Below are 17,209 nucleotides of genomic sequence, written 5' to 3'. Positions count from 1 at the left end.
TCTTCACAGCACCTTGCTGCTACTGCTGCTGGTAAGCGGCAATTTAGTAGCCTAATAATAATAATAATAAAAAAAGCACCATACCGTTTTAGGGTGAACAGTTTTAATACAGGACAAAGAATAACAGAACACACAGAGAAATCAGTGTTACTGGCTTGGGCTCTCGTCAGAATTCATATATCTCTGATAATTTCTCCATCTCGAATGAAAGAAGTTATTTATTTCCGTTACCTCCCTGGCACGGCCTACTGAATCAGTCCTTCCACCCAGCACAAATTGATTAGGTTACACCAAAGCACGACAATTTCTACATTTATTTATTATTATTATTTTTTTACCTCTCATCCCCGGCGACATATAAAAATACATCTGTACCTTCCCCCCACCTCCACTCTCTCCCCCTCTCACTCACTCTGAGGCAAGAGTGATTGTATCTGCTCTTACTGCCCATAAAAATAGTATTTGATTTGATTTAAGAGAAGACACAGTGAGCTAATTTTGCAATGAATAACTGGCTCCTAAGGGCGTTTGTATCTTTGGTGATCTGGAGCTGCTAGAGCTGCCAGTGCCTCTGGGGACTGAAATATGGAGGTCTTAGTTCTTTATGGAAAGAAAGGTGATAGGTACTTAAAAATCTTGATGGGATGCTCACTGTGGGAAAAGCTCCAAGCACAGTTAGACCTTGCTATACACAAGAGTTTTATTTTTGTAATGCATACTTTTTTTTTTTTGTAAATTAAGCAGTAAGCACAGAGCCTGGAGAATCAGCAGTTTACTGAAAAGTGTGCTTCACGTGGAGTCAACAGACCTGGGCTCTTACACCCACCAGTTGTTTGATACAAAGCAATTTTCTTCCACCCCCTAAACCTTGAGTTCTCCATTTGTAAAATGGGAAGGAAAAAAAGTTTAACCAATGCAACATACAGCACTGTCGTGAAGAGTGTGCTGCGGAAATGTGAGGGGTGTTTGTTGTTGTTTCTTGTTTTAGATTACTTTTAGTGAGACTTAGGTTGTGGTCTTGGCTCTTTCACCAACTTGAATTGTAGCCTTGAGCAAATCAGAGCCTCAGTTTCAGGTAATAGATATAACAACAACAACAATAATCATAATTTTTCAAAGTTCTTTAAAGCATTATTTCAGCTGATTTGGACAACAGCTTGGTTAGGTTAAGTGTTCAGGTATCATTTACATTTTATAGAAAAGGAGATTGAAGATGAGAGAGGTTAAGTCACTTCACATCTAGTAACTTTTTTTAAAATTTTTTATTAATTTATTTTAAATTTAAATACACAATAAGAATATACACTAATATTACACTAAAACATAAATACACAATATGAAAAGAAAAAGAAACATATCATTAACTTCAATATTAAACTTAAACACAAAATAAGAAAAGGAAAAAAAAATTGCCATGTATACAGCTGAATGTAAGAGAGGATTCAAAATATATAGCAATAAATTTCCATTTCAACAAAGCCTATATAATAAATACTAATGATTGTGTTCAGAGCTGTCCATTTTTTCTTTGCTTCCTTTTAAGTTTTCTTTTGCTCTCTGCTGTGAACTTTTTACTTTGTTCTTTTTTCCCACCTTTCTCCCCACCTCCCTCAAGAAGGCTACAATTAAGTGAGGACATATATGTATGTGTATACATACACACATATATACACATCCATAGACATACATACGTATATATGTACATATACTCAAATACATGTAATCATATTCAAATATAGACATATACATTCATATGCATCTGTGTAAGACCCTACTGTACTTTTTCAGCCTCTGTTTCTCTGAGGGTGGATAATATGTTCCTTCATGAGTTCAAGTCTTTCCATATTTTTCTATGTCCTTCAGGTAAATTACAGAAGCAGATTTTAAGATCATGTCTTCCTGATCCCCAGGCCCGCATGCCATCCATTATACCATGTTAACTCTCAAGCATCATGTTACCTCATCAAGGTCCCCTTCCCTCTCAGTTGACTGATAAAGATCACAAGATCAATAGATCAAGAGTTATAGGGGCCTCAGATATCACTGAATCCTACCCTTCTCATTTTGTAAATGAAGAAACTCAGGCATAAGAAGTTTAAGTGACTTGCCCAAGGTCATCAAATCTGATGAGTTGCTCTTTCTAATATCCATACCCATATCCATACATATGTAATATGTATACATATGCACATGCATATATATGGGGATACATGAACATATGCGTTAAATATAGAATGCCAATGCCATGTGTGTATTGTAACATAATACAGGGTCTTAACTTTAATTTCAATGAACAGTGCCATGGAAGTTCCAAAGAAGAAGCAACAGAATGTTGAGATGTATGTTGGGACATGAGGAATGGGGAGGATTCAGGGAGGCATAGAAAGATAGGGAATATACCAGGAAAGGGGAATGGTAGAAACAAAGACATGGATAAATTTAGGTTGGGGAATGGTGAATAAATGAGTTAAAATAGCTAGATATAGGTTTGGGGGGAAATGAGTAAATGTGAGACAAAGCTGGAAAAGTAAATTTATGCCATATCACAGACTACTGCCATGATCAGGCATTTTAACTTCAGCCTGGATACAACAGGCAGCCATTACAGGTTTGGGGACAGAGGAGGGCCCAAACAGGATGAGAGTAGTTTTTAAAATGTCACTCTTTTATACATTTTACCAATATGAACTATATTAACGCCATGTAGACTAGGCAATGAAGTAATCAGCTTTTCAGTAAGGTTTAGATGTTTCTCCATTTGCCTCAAGACACTAGTGGGTCTTTCCAACAGAAATGTACAAGGATTATAGGTCATGGATTTTGTTCAAATGGGTCACCTTTGGAGTCCTTAATTTTGAGAGGATGAAAAGAAGCTCTATTAGGCCTATCTCCAGGGTCTTGGCTCAGAATCATCAAGCAAGAAAATGAGAGCATTGGGTCTGAACCCATAATTCTAATTTCCAGGAATTTCTGTTAAATCTGATTTCTCTCTTCACTTAAAAAAAAAAAAAGCACAGGGAAGGAGGAATGTAAGTCATTCCTGTCAATCATCCACACTCAGGCAGGATTGTAGAGTTAGTAGTGGGTCTTTCTATATCCTGAAAGTCTCCTTTTGGGAATCTGGCTATATTCAACTACTATCATAATGACAGTAGCTCACCTTTCCATACAATCTAATACAACACATATTTGAAAAATGAATACCCAGCTGCCTCTATGAGTTGATGAGGAGAGATTGAAGAAAGGGGAGATAACTGAGGATGGAATCTTCTGTAGAAGATGAGAGGGTATAAGGGCAAGTGTGCATGTAGAGGGATGGCCTTGAAATGGAGAAGGGTCACTTTTTTTGGTCAGAGACTGGGGAAAAGGAGAAGACTTCACAATAACCTCATGAAGTAGTTGCTATTATTAGTCCCATTTTACAGATGCAACTGAAGATAAGAGAAATTAAGGGATTTGTTTAGGATAGCAAAGGAAACGTATTCCCGATCTTCCCAGAATCTAAAATAGTGGTTTACACACAGTAATGAGTATGCTGCATTTAGCACTGTTTCTGAATATTTTCTCCTTTCTGGTGTTGTTGTTGTTGTTGTTTTAATGACACCATTCTCTCCTTGTTTGCCTCTTGCCTGTTTGACCACCCACAGTCACCTCTGCTGACTCATTATCCACATCACATCACTAACTCCAAATATTCCTCAGGGATCTATTTGAGGACCTCTTCTCTTCTCCCTCTCTATGCTCTTACTTTTAGTAACCTCATTATCACCTATGAATTTAACTATCATATCCATATATAAATTTCCAAATCTACGTATCCAGGCCTAGTCTCTCCCCTGAGCTTCAGTCAGTTTAATCAGGGAACTGAACTCTCCTGAGTTCAGTTCAGGATAATAAGTTTACAATTGAACATTTCAAACTGGCTGTCTTGGAGATATCTTAAACTCCACATCTGAAACTGAACTCATTATCTCTCCACCTAAACTTCCCTTCTCGAAAGCTTCCTTGCTTCTATAAAAGGCACCAACAACTTTCCAATGTCTTAGGGTCAAAATCTTGGTATTATTCTGGACTCCTCAGTCTCTCTCATATGACTGCCAGTTTTTTTTTTCCTTTCACAACATCTCTCACATTGACTATTATCTACTCACAAAAATATTGCCTTGATTCATGTACTCTTCACCTCTCACCTAGGTTATTGAAATAGTATCTTAATTGGCATAACTACCTCATTTCTTACCATTCCAGTTCATTCTAAACACTGCTGGGAAAATGATTTCCTTAAATCCAGATCTGACCATATGACTGCCCCATCCAATCAACTCCAGTGGCTTTTTTTGCTCATAAGGATGAATTGAAAATTTTCTACCTACTATATGCCAAACACTATACTAAGTGCTAAGTATTAGAGGTACCAAGAAAGGCTGAAGACAGTTTTTATTCTCCAGAACCTTACAGTTTAATGGGGATAGAGTTCAAATGCAAACAATTATAAACAAATAAGATAAATACAGGATAAATAGGAAGTGATTAATAAACAAAAGGCATTAGAATTAAGAGGCATAGGCAAAATCTTGCTGTAAACTGCAGGTGGGATTTTAGCTGTAATTTGAAGGAAGTCAGGGAAGCTGGGAGATAGAGACGAAGAGGGAGAGAATCCCAGCTATTGAGGACAGACAAAGAAAATACCCAGAGTCAAGAGATGGAGTGGCTAGTTCCAGCAGCAGTAGAGAGGCCAGTGGGTCACTACACATATGGGGTGTAAGGCATAAGAAGACCAGAAAGATAAGGGAAAGAAATAATAACAATAACTACATTTATGTTATATGTCAGGGTTTTTAAGCAACATATATGTTATTTACCAGTTTTGCAAATTGAGAAATTGAGGCTCAGAGAGGTTATGACTGTGTAAGAAATTAAACTGTTAAACCCAGATGTCACCCATGGGTGTTTGACTAGGAGTCAAAGGGTGGGAATTGAGGCATAAATTGGGAAGAAGATAGACAGTTTAAAAGCCAAGTGATTTCAGTTGCTGGACATTCTGCTGGTTGACAATCTAAGAGTTGAAATGAATGGATGAACTAGTTGCTGATTAGAGAATTCTGAAATGAAGGAATCTGCCTGATATTAGGAAGCCAAAATATAGAGTGCTAGCAAGTTAACACTTAAATTGACTCAAGCTGCTTCTTTGAAATTTAACTTATTTATTCATTTATTTATCTATTTTTTTGTATTCATTCATTCATTGGTTTGTTCATTCACTGATTCATTCATTTGCTTATTTACTTATTTAGCAACTTTATTCACCTATTGATTCAACTATTTGCTTGTTCAATCATTCATTCATTCTTTCATTCTTCATTCATTCATTTATATTGTAAAGACTTTTTTGCCTGTTCCCTATTTGGTGTTAATATCCCATATGGCCCTGGGAGAGTTGTGCTACTTCTTCCTAACTCAGAGAGCTCCACTACGTATTGAAAATTAGGTCTGTAGAGCTGACTAAGGTGTACATGAAGGGCTCTTCACCTAGGTGCTATGAATTTATTTATGGTTGTTTCAAAATGATGACTGAATTTTAGCATATTTGGTTTCCTTTATGACCCTGTATATTTTATTTTATAGATTAAAACATCAATCTGAAAAGAGATGTGTAGACTTCACTAGATTACCAAAGGAGTTTATGAGAACCCCCTAAAAAGTAGTTAAGAACTCCATTTTACATGAATGAGATCTTTCTTTTCATTAGAGAGCATACAGTCAAAACCAGATATTGTTAATGGTAAGCTGAAGTCCCTTTCAACCAACCTGAGATATTATGTAAACATTGAAAGGGGGCATATATAAAGTCCACACCTATCTGTCTTGGGCATCTTCCTTTTTACAAGTTGATGATGGAAGCAGAACTGGTGAAATGCTTTCTGCAGATGTGATTACATTGAGGCATGGCTCTGGAAAGTGGTCGGAAGAAGCTGCAAGTTTGTGCAACAGCACATGTTAACATGAGTTATAATATGTCAGGGGCCCCGTGTTAACGATTCCTTCAGCTCCTTTAAGGTTAATCAACTCAGCATTTGTGCCAGGTGTAATGTCTAATTAAAATGATGGACGGGGTGAGAATGCCTCCTGGCACAGGGAAGAAATGGCACAAAGAGGAAGCATCAGTGCCATATTGGTTTGGAAAAATCAATAAGAGGAGCTCATTTCATCCCAGTGTTATCTGCACATTTGCCATTCAGCGACTCATTTGAAAAAGTGCCAACTGGCTGCCAAGCAGGCTCAAAAGGCAGCATTTCTCATCACTTAAAGACAGTGAGGCTATGGAGGGCTCAGGGAAGCCCCAAGTACCGCTCTAAATGTGGGGGGTGGGACATGGAGGGAGAGGAGTGGTTTAAAAGAGGTGGAGTAAGAGCAAGGATATTTCAGTTCAATTCAACATTTATTAAGCACCAACTATGTTCCAAGAAACGTGCTGAGCACTAGTATAGAAAGACAAAATTGAAACAGCCCCCATTCTCAAGGGGCCCACATTCTACTGTGCTATACAACCCACACACATAGGTAAATATTAGATAATTTGAGTAAAGAGAGCACTAAGGATGGAGGAAATCAACAAATGAAGTTTTCCCATTAGAGATGACACTAGCTGAGTCAAGAAATTCAAGATACCAAGACCAGAAGGTAAGGAGATAGTAGACTTAAGGCGTGAATGGAGAGGTCATTCAGAAGCATAAAAATGAGAAATGGGATGTCAAGGGCACCACCATTCTTCCAGTCACCCAATTTCCCAACCTAGAAGTCATATTCCACTCTTGACTGATACTTCATTCAATCAGTCACCAATCTTGTTGATTTCACCTGTATAACAGCATTTACATCTGTTCACCTCTCTCCATTCACAGCTCAACTTCCCTAACTCTGTTCCTCATCACTTCATACATGTTCTATTGCAATAATTTTGCAATGAATCCCCCTGCCTTTAGTTTCTTTCTGCTCTAATCCATCCTTTAAGCAGGTGCCAAAGTGATATTGTTTAAGCATGAGTCTGACCATTCCATTCTTATATCAAGAAGTTTCAATAGCTCCTTGCTGCCTCTACAACAGAAAGATAAACAGGCACAGAATGATAGAGAAACAAACAGACAGTGAATGGTGAGCATAAACTTATTTACCAGGTACTGTTTAACACAAGGGATACAAATATAAGCCAGCAAGACAATCCTTGCCCTCAAGAACCTTACATTCTAATGGAAGAAAGATACCACTTGGACACTGGAAATGACATATTTTTAAGAGTACATGGTGAAGAGACAACCAGCAAGTAGGCATGGGGGGGGGAAGGGAGGGAAGGGAAAGGGGTGGTGCTGGGTCTCAGCAAGATAACTTAAAGGCTTATCTATTGGAGCCAGTAAATCCAGGAGTGGAGTACAAGTTTCTATTTGAGTACAGATGGTTGGAAAGTAGGGCCATGGTGAGGGTCAAATATAAAATTCTCAGTTTAGCATTTTAAATTATCCATAATCTACCTCCAACCTATCTTTCCAGATAGATTACACATTATTTCCTATCACATATTCTCAATTCCAGATGGAAACAAATGAATGAAACAACCCAAAACTGGCCTGCTCAACATTCCATCTCAGGTTGCTCTCCTTGCCCATGCTAGAGTATACTTCCACATCCCCTCTTCCTATTGGAACCCTGAGCACCCTTATTTCTTTTCCAGGCTCTGCTTAACTGCCACATAAGATGCATTTCCTAATTCCTTCAGTTTTAGCACACCCCTTCATCCGTCACAGATATTGGATATTTTTCAAGTTATGATTTTTTCTTCCTCTTCTGCTATAAATACTATAGTATGTTACTTCTGTTATCATTACTTATCTTTTTATTTTTTTAAGGTGGCTCTGTTTCCTATGAATCTCTCCCCTTCACCCAAGATCTCCTCCTATTAGGTATTCATTACCCCTTCAGGTTTTACTTAATCCTTCCCATTACTTTCCTGCTTTTATCTGGTTATTTAATTGTTTTCCCCCACCTGCTTTTCCTTCCAGTTAGTCAAGGAGACTCCCCCTTTCTCTCCACTTTCAATGAGTCCTGTTCATTAGTATCATTTTCTTTCCTTTTTCGCCCCATTGCAGAGATGGTTTCTCTCATTCTTTTCATTGTCCCTCCTCTCTTTCTGTTTATTCTAGACCCTAATTCTGTGGTACATTACCCTTATGATTATTTAGTCTCTCTCTATTCTCTGTATTCCTCATGTAATCAAAACTTCCGAGGTATCCATTCTGGACTCTTCCATCTAGACAGTTTCTGTCAATGCTTAGTAGAGCTTGCCCCATGGAATCCCTTTTTCCTTTGTGCCTCTTATTCCCAGAACAAGTCAATTTCTATAAGTTATAGAGAAGACACTGTCCCTTGGTAGGACTTCCCTTCCCCTATTACTAATCTATCATCTGGTCATCTTCTTTTCTACATTTGTCTCAAAATCTCCACCCTGGGTCCATTCCCTCCTACTCCCCCTGGGTGCTATATGCCCCCAAAAGTTCCAGTGCCAACCTCCCTCCTGAGGTAAAATAAGTGGTCTTTTCAAACACATAATTCTTTGGACCACAATGAGCATGATGAGCACACCCATTTCCCTTTGCAAAACATATCTCTTCACCCATGGGAGCATTCATCATTGTTACCCTCTCCTGGTACTAATGCAAAGTCACCCTCCTCCCCATTCCTTTTCAATCCTTTTCATCTCCTCCTCCTCACATTCTTCTGCAGGCTTTATTGAGACCACAGGGATCACCTTCCCCTCATTAATACTACATATTGTTCACTCCCCTCTCTCTCTCTGTCCCCATCTCCACCCATCCCCACTCCCTCCCTTTCATTAACCCTCTGATTTTGCAATGTAGTCCCATAAAAAATATTGATTCACAGGGAAACAGAGTGTCCCCAGATGCCCCAGGCCCACCTCTTCACCATTATTTCCTGACATTTGTCTTCACTTCTGTCTCTTTCTGTACACGTAGAAAGACGTCTATCCACCTTTCTCTACCCCTTTGTGTACATCTAGAAAGGCAACTGTTATTGGTCTCTCTCCTGTTACTCTGTTGTTGCCATCCTCGGCAGGTACATTCATTACCCACTCCAACATTTCTACTATCTGGAGAGTTTGAGAAACAAACAATCTTGTTGGGTCTGGTTTTCTTTCTAAGAATTTTTCAAATGCCTCTATATTATTGAATAGACATCTTTTTTTTTATTTATTTATGTTTAAGCTCAGATTTTCAGGGTATTTCCCCTGGATGGCATTTTGGTTTACACTGATCTTTGGAATACATTATTCATTCCCTCCTGAGTTTTCTGTTGGGTGAAGAATAGTCTTGTATTATTAAAAAAAATTTGTTCTCTTTGTACTTTCTCCTGATCATGTATAGAACTTGATGTTTCTGAGTTGAATTGTTAAATTTAACCACTATGTGTCTTGGAGTTTGAAGCCTCATTTTGTTTTTGTTTTTAGAGGTGACCAATGAATTCTTTCAAGTGACATTTCATTTTCCATATTCAGAATCCTGGGCTGTTTTCTTATATTCTACATTATGATGTTAAGGATTCTTTGTCCTGTTGTGTTCATTTGGGAGACCTATGATCCTTAAGCTATGTCTATATATCTTGTCTTCCAGTATATTCTCATTGGCTTTTGTTTCTTTTCTTCTATGTTTTCCTTAATTTTGTGAATTTGCATTCTTAATCCATTTTTCAGCCTTTTTCCTACCTTTGATGAGACTTGCCAGTGAAAATTAATTTGTTTTTTAATCTGCCCATTATTTATGCTGTGCAAGTCCATAAATTCTGCTCTCACAATTTTCATTTCTCTTTTAAACCACTCAGGAATGGTGTGTTTTGGTTCCATATTCTTCTCAAATTCCACTGGTTCTTCTCTCTTATCAAATAGTGGATTGCATTCCATTGTATTGCAGTATTTATTTCTAGATGGCTGAACTCATTTGCTAGATCTGGAGGATATACTTCTGCTGTAAATGTTTTTTTTTTTTGTTTTTTGCTGTTTTTTCCTCCCAGTTGTTTTATCTTATGTTCAAGATCTTTGAGTTTTCTTCTTCCTGAGATCTTTGGTAATTTCAATTTTCCTCTTACCTTCTTATTTTCCTTTATTGATCACTTTCTGACTCTCTCCCCTCTGAAAATGATTTCCTTGAGACCTAGGTCTCAAAGCATCTCAGCATTTTCTCATTTAGGGAAATTTATGGTTCACTAGACTATGTCTCTATTTCAGGTGACTTTTAGAGGGACAGAATTGGCCCTGCTGAATGTTGAGGTTTTTCTTCAGAATTAATGGAGTTCCACACAACCCCCATACCTATGGGAACCTGTTCCAATGTCCTGTCTCACTTCCTCTTTTATTCAGTTCTCTGACCCAGCACCAGCAGTACACAGAGCAGTTATGTGGGTATGATTGGATTGATTACCATAATTTGCGTTTCTAAGCCTCTGGGAGGAAGGTGTAGCATGGTGTGTTCTTGAGTTCTATTTCAAACTAAGGCATTCCTGTCTTTTTCCCTCTATTTCTGTCTCTCTTGAAGAGACATGTTGTAGTGTAGACTGCTGACCACATCAGCAATGGTTTGTGGCCCCAGTAAGCTTCTGTCTCTAGAGCATATCTGTGATGCAGGCCTTTGATGGTGGGGGAAGAATGCTGAGTGAGCTCAGGGTAGGGGTCAGTTCGTGTGTTGTTGTTGTCCTTTCCTTCTTCCTCTTCTTCTTCTTCTTCTTCTTCTTCTTCTTCTTCTTCTTTCTTCTTCTTTCTTCTTCTTCTTCTTCTCTTCTTCTTCTTCTTCTTCCTTCTCCTCCTCTTCCTCCTTTCCTTCCTCCTCTTTTGGATTCCAGTTGCCCTAAATCATAGAAAGAATTGAAATTGCTATATCTTTAGTACATAATTTCTGTTTGGGGGAGATTTGAGTGCTCAAGAGGATCAAAAATAATGTCTAATCCTCCATCTTTTTGATCCCATGACTCAGAAATAGAAGAAAGAATTCTTAACCAAAGCAGGAACAGAGGACACCACACTTGATAAATCAGACAATTTAGATTACATGAAATTGAAATCTTTGCAGGAAGAAAATCAATGTAGCTGGAATAAGAAGGGAAACTGCAGATGGCAGGAGGATGTTGCATCAAATAACTGATAAAATTCTAGTACTGATAAATCATAGTTCTATGATCTACAAAATATCTATATATAATAAATAGTTATAATAGATTTATAATAAAATTTTATGTCAACAAGCCCATCTCCCCAAAGGCAAATGATCGAAGAATATAATCAAATAATCAATCATTAGAACTACAAACTATTAACAACTGCAGGAAAATTGCTCCAAATCACTAACAATAGATAAATGTAAAGCAGCTCAGTTGCTCGTGTCATATCCAGAAAAATTGTAAAGAATCCCAGAGAGAAGATTAATCTATTTTTTTAATCAAAATTTATTTTTTCTCAATTTATATAGGAAGCAATTTGTAATTATGCAGGAAAAAAATGATTCAAATTCTCATGCCCTTTGACCCAGAAGTCCCAGTGCCAGTTTTATGTTCCAAGAATGTCAGAGATGTAAAGTTCCTATACTAATAATAGTTAATTAATATTTATATAACACTTTAAGGTTTGCAAAATAACTCATAAACATTATTTCATTTGATCCTCACAAGAACCCTAAGATAGAGATATATAGATATATAAATATAGTTTTTAATTTTATTACACATATGAGGAAACTAAGGTGAACAAAATTAAATGTTTTGCTCAAGTTCACAGAGTTTGTAAGTGTCTGAGGCAGATTTGAATTCAGGTCTGGCTGATTCCAGACCCAATGCTCTATACACAGTATCATCTACCCGCCTCTTATATGCTAAAAATATTCATAGCAACACACCTATTGTCACAAAAAACTAGAAATGATGTATGTACATAAGGACTGAAATTGTATATTATTGCACTTTAAGAAATGATAAATTCAGAGAAATGGGGAAGCCTTATATGAACTGATGCAAAATAATTAGAATTCAAAAAGAACTATACCTAATAAAATGGAAAGAAAAACAAAATAAAATTGAATGACATATAATTACAATGACCACATTTGGCCTTTGAGAAGAGATAAGTAAAATATAACTCCCCTCCTTTTGTTATAGAAGTGAGGGGCTATGGATGTGAAATGCTTCATGTGCTAACAGAATTGACTAATGCATCAACTGGTTTTCCTGAACTATTTTTTTTTATACTTTTACTAAGAAAGTTTTGCTGGATAAGGAAGAAATATGTTCAGAAATCAATGTGATTTATAAAAACAAGAAGAAACAATAGAACTTGAGAAAAAATAAGTAAAATGAAAGGTTCTCTGTTAAGAGCATCAGGGCAGATGTCACTGTATGAGCACTTGAGGGGGGGAAGTTTAAAATAGTAGCTCTGAGTAGTGTGATAAATTGTTCATCAAGAAAGATGAAATGGGTTCCCATGCCACAGCAAAGGTCCCACTGATATTGAATAACACAACTTTGTACTAAATAACAGTTGATAAAGTTGTATGACTTTTCTCAGTTGTATTGGTGGCAGGAGGTAGTTTCTTTTACACATAATACCTCACACTCTTGCTCTAGAGATAAAGGAAAAAAAATAATTTGGTACCTGTTAAGTTTTTGAGCAGGCACAGAAAAGATAGTGAGGATAACCCTTTAGGTTTGGTAGAACAGGAGTGACGATCAAGCAAAGGGGCAGGAGAAAGGGTGGAAGATAACTGTTTAATCGTGAAATATTTCAGAGCAGCATAAATAATGGCATAGTGTTCTAAGAATTTGGGGACTTCCCAGCCAGCACACAATACCTGCATTGTTCCTTAATACTCAGTAGACAATGTGAAATTGAGGCTTAATTGGTGTTATTCCAAAAGGGGTCAGTGGTAGATCCAATCTGTGGCCCACCTCTTAGCTACTTAGTATGATGCCTCAGATTGAGACAAGAAGTAATAAAACCTAGGTCTTAGATGCAAGTCTGTATCTCACTAGCTGTGTGAATTTGAGCAAGGAATTTCATGTTTCTGAATCTAGTTTTGCCATCTATGAAATTCATACAATGCTGATACTGTCTACTTATCAGGGCTTACATAAGGAAAGTATTTAATAGGTCATGCGGTGCCAGGTAAATGAGTTTTTGTTGTTGTTTTAGCCACAGTAACTTATGTAAATGATTTACTGAAGTTCATAAGGGTGTGTGTGTGTGTGTGCGTGTATATATATATATATATATATTTTTTTTTTCCTACTGTCTACTCATATGCCCTCCATTCAGGTCCTAATCACCTTTAGCCTGTATCAATGGTTCTCAAAGCATTAGAACATAGATTCTAGTAAAGTAAATGGTGATCATTATAAACTACATAAACAAAAACTCTTTGGGTGTGCTTAATAATTTTTTAATGGAAAATGGTTCTGAGAACGAAAAGCTTTAGCCTTTTTCAATTGCCAATTAAGTGGTACCCCTGCCTCAAGTCTCTTCCCAGCTTCATTCATTCTCCACCCATCTGCCAAAATTATGTTCCTAAAACACAGATCTGACCAAATCACTCTCCTACTCAATAAATTCTAGTAACTTCCTTTGATCTCTTGGTTCAAAAAAAAAACAAACTTCTTCTTGACATTTAAAGTCTTTCATAACCTGGCTCCAACTTACTTTTCTCAGCTTATTGCATTTTATTTCTTTCATAAACTCTTTGGTAGAGCCAAATTGACCTTCTTCATATGTAATTCTTCATATGCATTTCTCCGTCTCCCACCACCATGATTTTGCAGAGGCCATTTCTCATGCCTAGAAGGCATTCCTTCCTTAAATTTACCTTCTTCTTACCTTGAATTACATTGTGTCACCTCCTATGGGAAGTGATTTTTTTTTTGCCCTATTTTCATTTTCAACTCAGAAGGACAGGAACTTAAGAATATGTCAAGAACTGAACTGCATCAATTGATAAGGTACATTTACAAATACTGGGGCAGGTAGGTGGCAATCAGACCTGAAGTCAGGAAGACTCATCTTCCTGAATTCAAATCTGGCCTCAGACACTTATTAGCTGTGTGGTCCTGGGCAAGTCATTTAATTTTATTTGCCTCAGTTTCCTCCTCTATAAAATGAGTTGAAGAAGGAAATGCCAAACCTCTGCAGTGTGTTTGCCAAGAAAAACTAAATGGGCTCACAAAGAGTCAAAAATAACTGAAACAATTCAACAACAACAATTTACACATACTAGAGATAATATGATTAAAATGTTTATTTCAACGTAAAATTGTAACATCCGCGTATAATTATTTGAATTTGACCGCATTTGCACAGATGAAATTATAGGAAAGTTATTTATTAACAAAATATTTTACAAAATTCTTGGGTCAGTTGATACTCCTGGTCTTTCTACTAAGTCCCACCTTCCACCAGAAGCCATGAAGTACTTGTGCCTTCTCCCCAAATTACCTTGTATTTATTTTGTATTTACTTAGGTACATATATTACATCCAAAGATTGAAATTAAACTCTTTGACAGCAAGGACTTTAAACACTTTTGTCTTCGAATGTTGGGTGCCTACTGTAGTGGTTGGCATATAGTACATCCTTAAGAAATCATTATTGACTAATTGGTGAACAGATCATAAATCTGGAGGTAGAAGTGAAACTTAGAGATCTAAAAGTCCAACCTTCATATTTTATGGAGAATTCTGAAGACCAGAGGTATTAAGCAATTTGGTTAAAGTTATACAATAAGCAGAAAAAGCATAATTTAAACTCCAGTCCTTTGACTATTTTCATATCATGCTGTACTCTGAATAGTCTATTGATGAAATCACAGATCTTCAAAGTATTATACTGGTGTCTTTATGTCTTGACATGGAAAGCATGTTCAGTATTGTGATTACAATCCCCTAAACTTGTAGATAATGAAATAGAAAAAAAAACTTTTATTTTTATCTATTCTACCAGGGATCTAATCCCACTACTATTGTAACTAATTGGTCCCCTATATTTTGAGCTCTGATCGAAGGATCACAAGCATTTATTTTCATGTCCCCTAAGAAAGTAAAACTTTTTCAGGTTTTTGTTCATTTCTGTGTATGGGTGATGGGGGTGGGTGGGGATGGAGTAGACAGCTGGAAAGCATTGGGGGAACAAATCTTCAACTTGTTAATTTACCCTGGGTTTGTGACTATTAATAAATGTTGAATTCTGACTATCGCAGTTTGCTGTTTGTTGTTGTTGCTGTTTTTTCCTTTGAAGTAGGACAGTGGTCAGCTGATGAAGCTCCATTCCCCTTGCATGTAGCCTCTTTCCTTCAGAAAAAGAAATCTAAAAAATGGAGTCGGTAGCTGCTCTCCATTTCTGTCTTCCTGGTGCTAGGAACTGGTAATGGTAAATGAAGAAAGGCAGTGTTCTTCCTTCTTCTAAATAAATACACACATACACGATACATATGTATGTATGTATGCATGTGTACATGTATGTATATACATACAAACGTATATGTGTGTGCATATACATAAATATATGTATATATGTATGTCTGTGTGTATACACACACACACACACACACACACACACACACACACACATATATATATATAGTTACAGCTTCACAGTGGATGACATGAAAAATCCTTGGTAATAGTAATTAGCAGCTTTTTCCATTTGTAGGCTATGGCCCCATGCATCGATAGCAGCACAATTCTTTATTTATGCACTGCTGAGTTTCTACAAATAGAGAAATCTGCTAATTATCTACACATTTTCATTCTTTATCTCCATTGAATTTTAATGAGTAGGAATTGCCATTGACTCATTCATATTTGTGAAGAGGGAACAGTCTCTCCCTTTGGTGATTTCTCTCTATCTGTGACTTTGAGGCCAGATACCATTAGCGTAATTCAGGAAAGTCTGCTCCTCCTTTCCCTCACCTCTCCTCCTCCTGACCCCTGACAGTCTTCTCCAGTTAATATTGTTTTTGCCTTAATGATCAGGATGATGTGAGAATATTGCCAGAATTATCTAGGCAATTGTGTCTATGTAGACCTGTCTTGAAAAGCCTTCTGTTGCTTACTTACTCCAAAAGGAGAAAGGTTCGACTGCCTAGGAAAGTGGCTTCCCTGAATTATGCGGAGTGGCCTCAACGGTCATCTAATTCAATTTCTTTCATTTCATAGATGAAAAAAACTAAGACAAACATGTCAAGTAGCTTGTTCAAGTCACAGTAGTTAGTAGCAGTAATAAGTAGTTAGTAACAGATCCAGGATTTGAGCCCAAGTCTCTGATTACAAATCCACCATTTTTACAACAGCACACATATCTTTTTGTTAGCCCAGACCTGCCATATCAAATCAATATGTAATTGTTGGGTATCTACCATGAACCACAATATGGCACCATATTATTTCCTGGGATAAATTTTAAAGAAGTTTGAAGCATTTGGTGACAGGATACAGATCCTATAAAGGTAAATCACAGCATAGCATTTGCAATAATAATTTATGGAGCATTTACCATAGGCAAAGCTGTAAGTTTGCTCAATGATGAATAAGACAAATTCATTTCTCAAGGAACTTCCAATCTCTGTAATTCTGGGAGTATAGAGAAGGAATGGGATGGGTGTGTGAAGGGAAGATGACTTTCTGGAATTACCTAAGGAAGGATTTGGACAAATATATAGAACTAGGAAAACCATGCCAGTCAGGGGAAGATTGTAAGTAAAGATGCAGAGTTAAGTATTGTTTTGGAAGGAATATGAATACACCAGTCTGGTTGTAATGGAGGGATTGTGAGATAAATCTACCTAAAAATGTTACAAGTAAAGGAAATAACCAGATAAAATAAAGGGTAGAGAGAAGTAGTGGAAGGAGCCTTAGATTGGGTTCAAATCTTACTTCTACCACTCACTTACTAGCTGTTTGATTATGGATAGAATCATTTTTTTTCAAGATCCAGTTTCCTCATCCATGAAATGGGAATCACAGAACCTGTACTGACAAACTTATAAGAGTGTCTGTGAGTCAAGGGCTTTGTAAAGCTCCACATAAAGAAAAAAATGAATTATCTACACTGATATTCCATACCAATGCAACATCAGAGTGTTCTGCTGACCTTGACTTCACAAACGATACGGTCAGA

The sequence above is a fragment of the Phascolarctos cinereus genome, unplaced genomic scaffold (assembly GCF_003287225.1).
Source record: "Phascolarctos cinereus isolate Bilbo 61053 unplaced genomic scaffold, phaCin_HiC Scaffold_2;HRSCAF=192, whole genome shotgun sequence".
In the NCBI taxonomy this organism is placed as follows: domain Eukaryota; kingdom Metazoa; phylum Chordata; class Mammalia; order Diprotodontia; family Phascolarctidae; genus Phascolarctos; species Phascolarctos cinereus.
The sequence above is the reverse complement of the archived record's forward strand: the minus strand, read 5'-3'. Positions refer to the sequence as shown.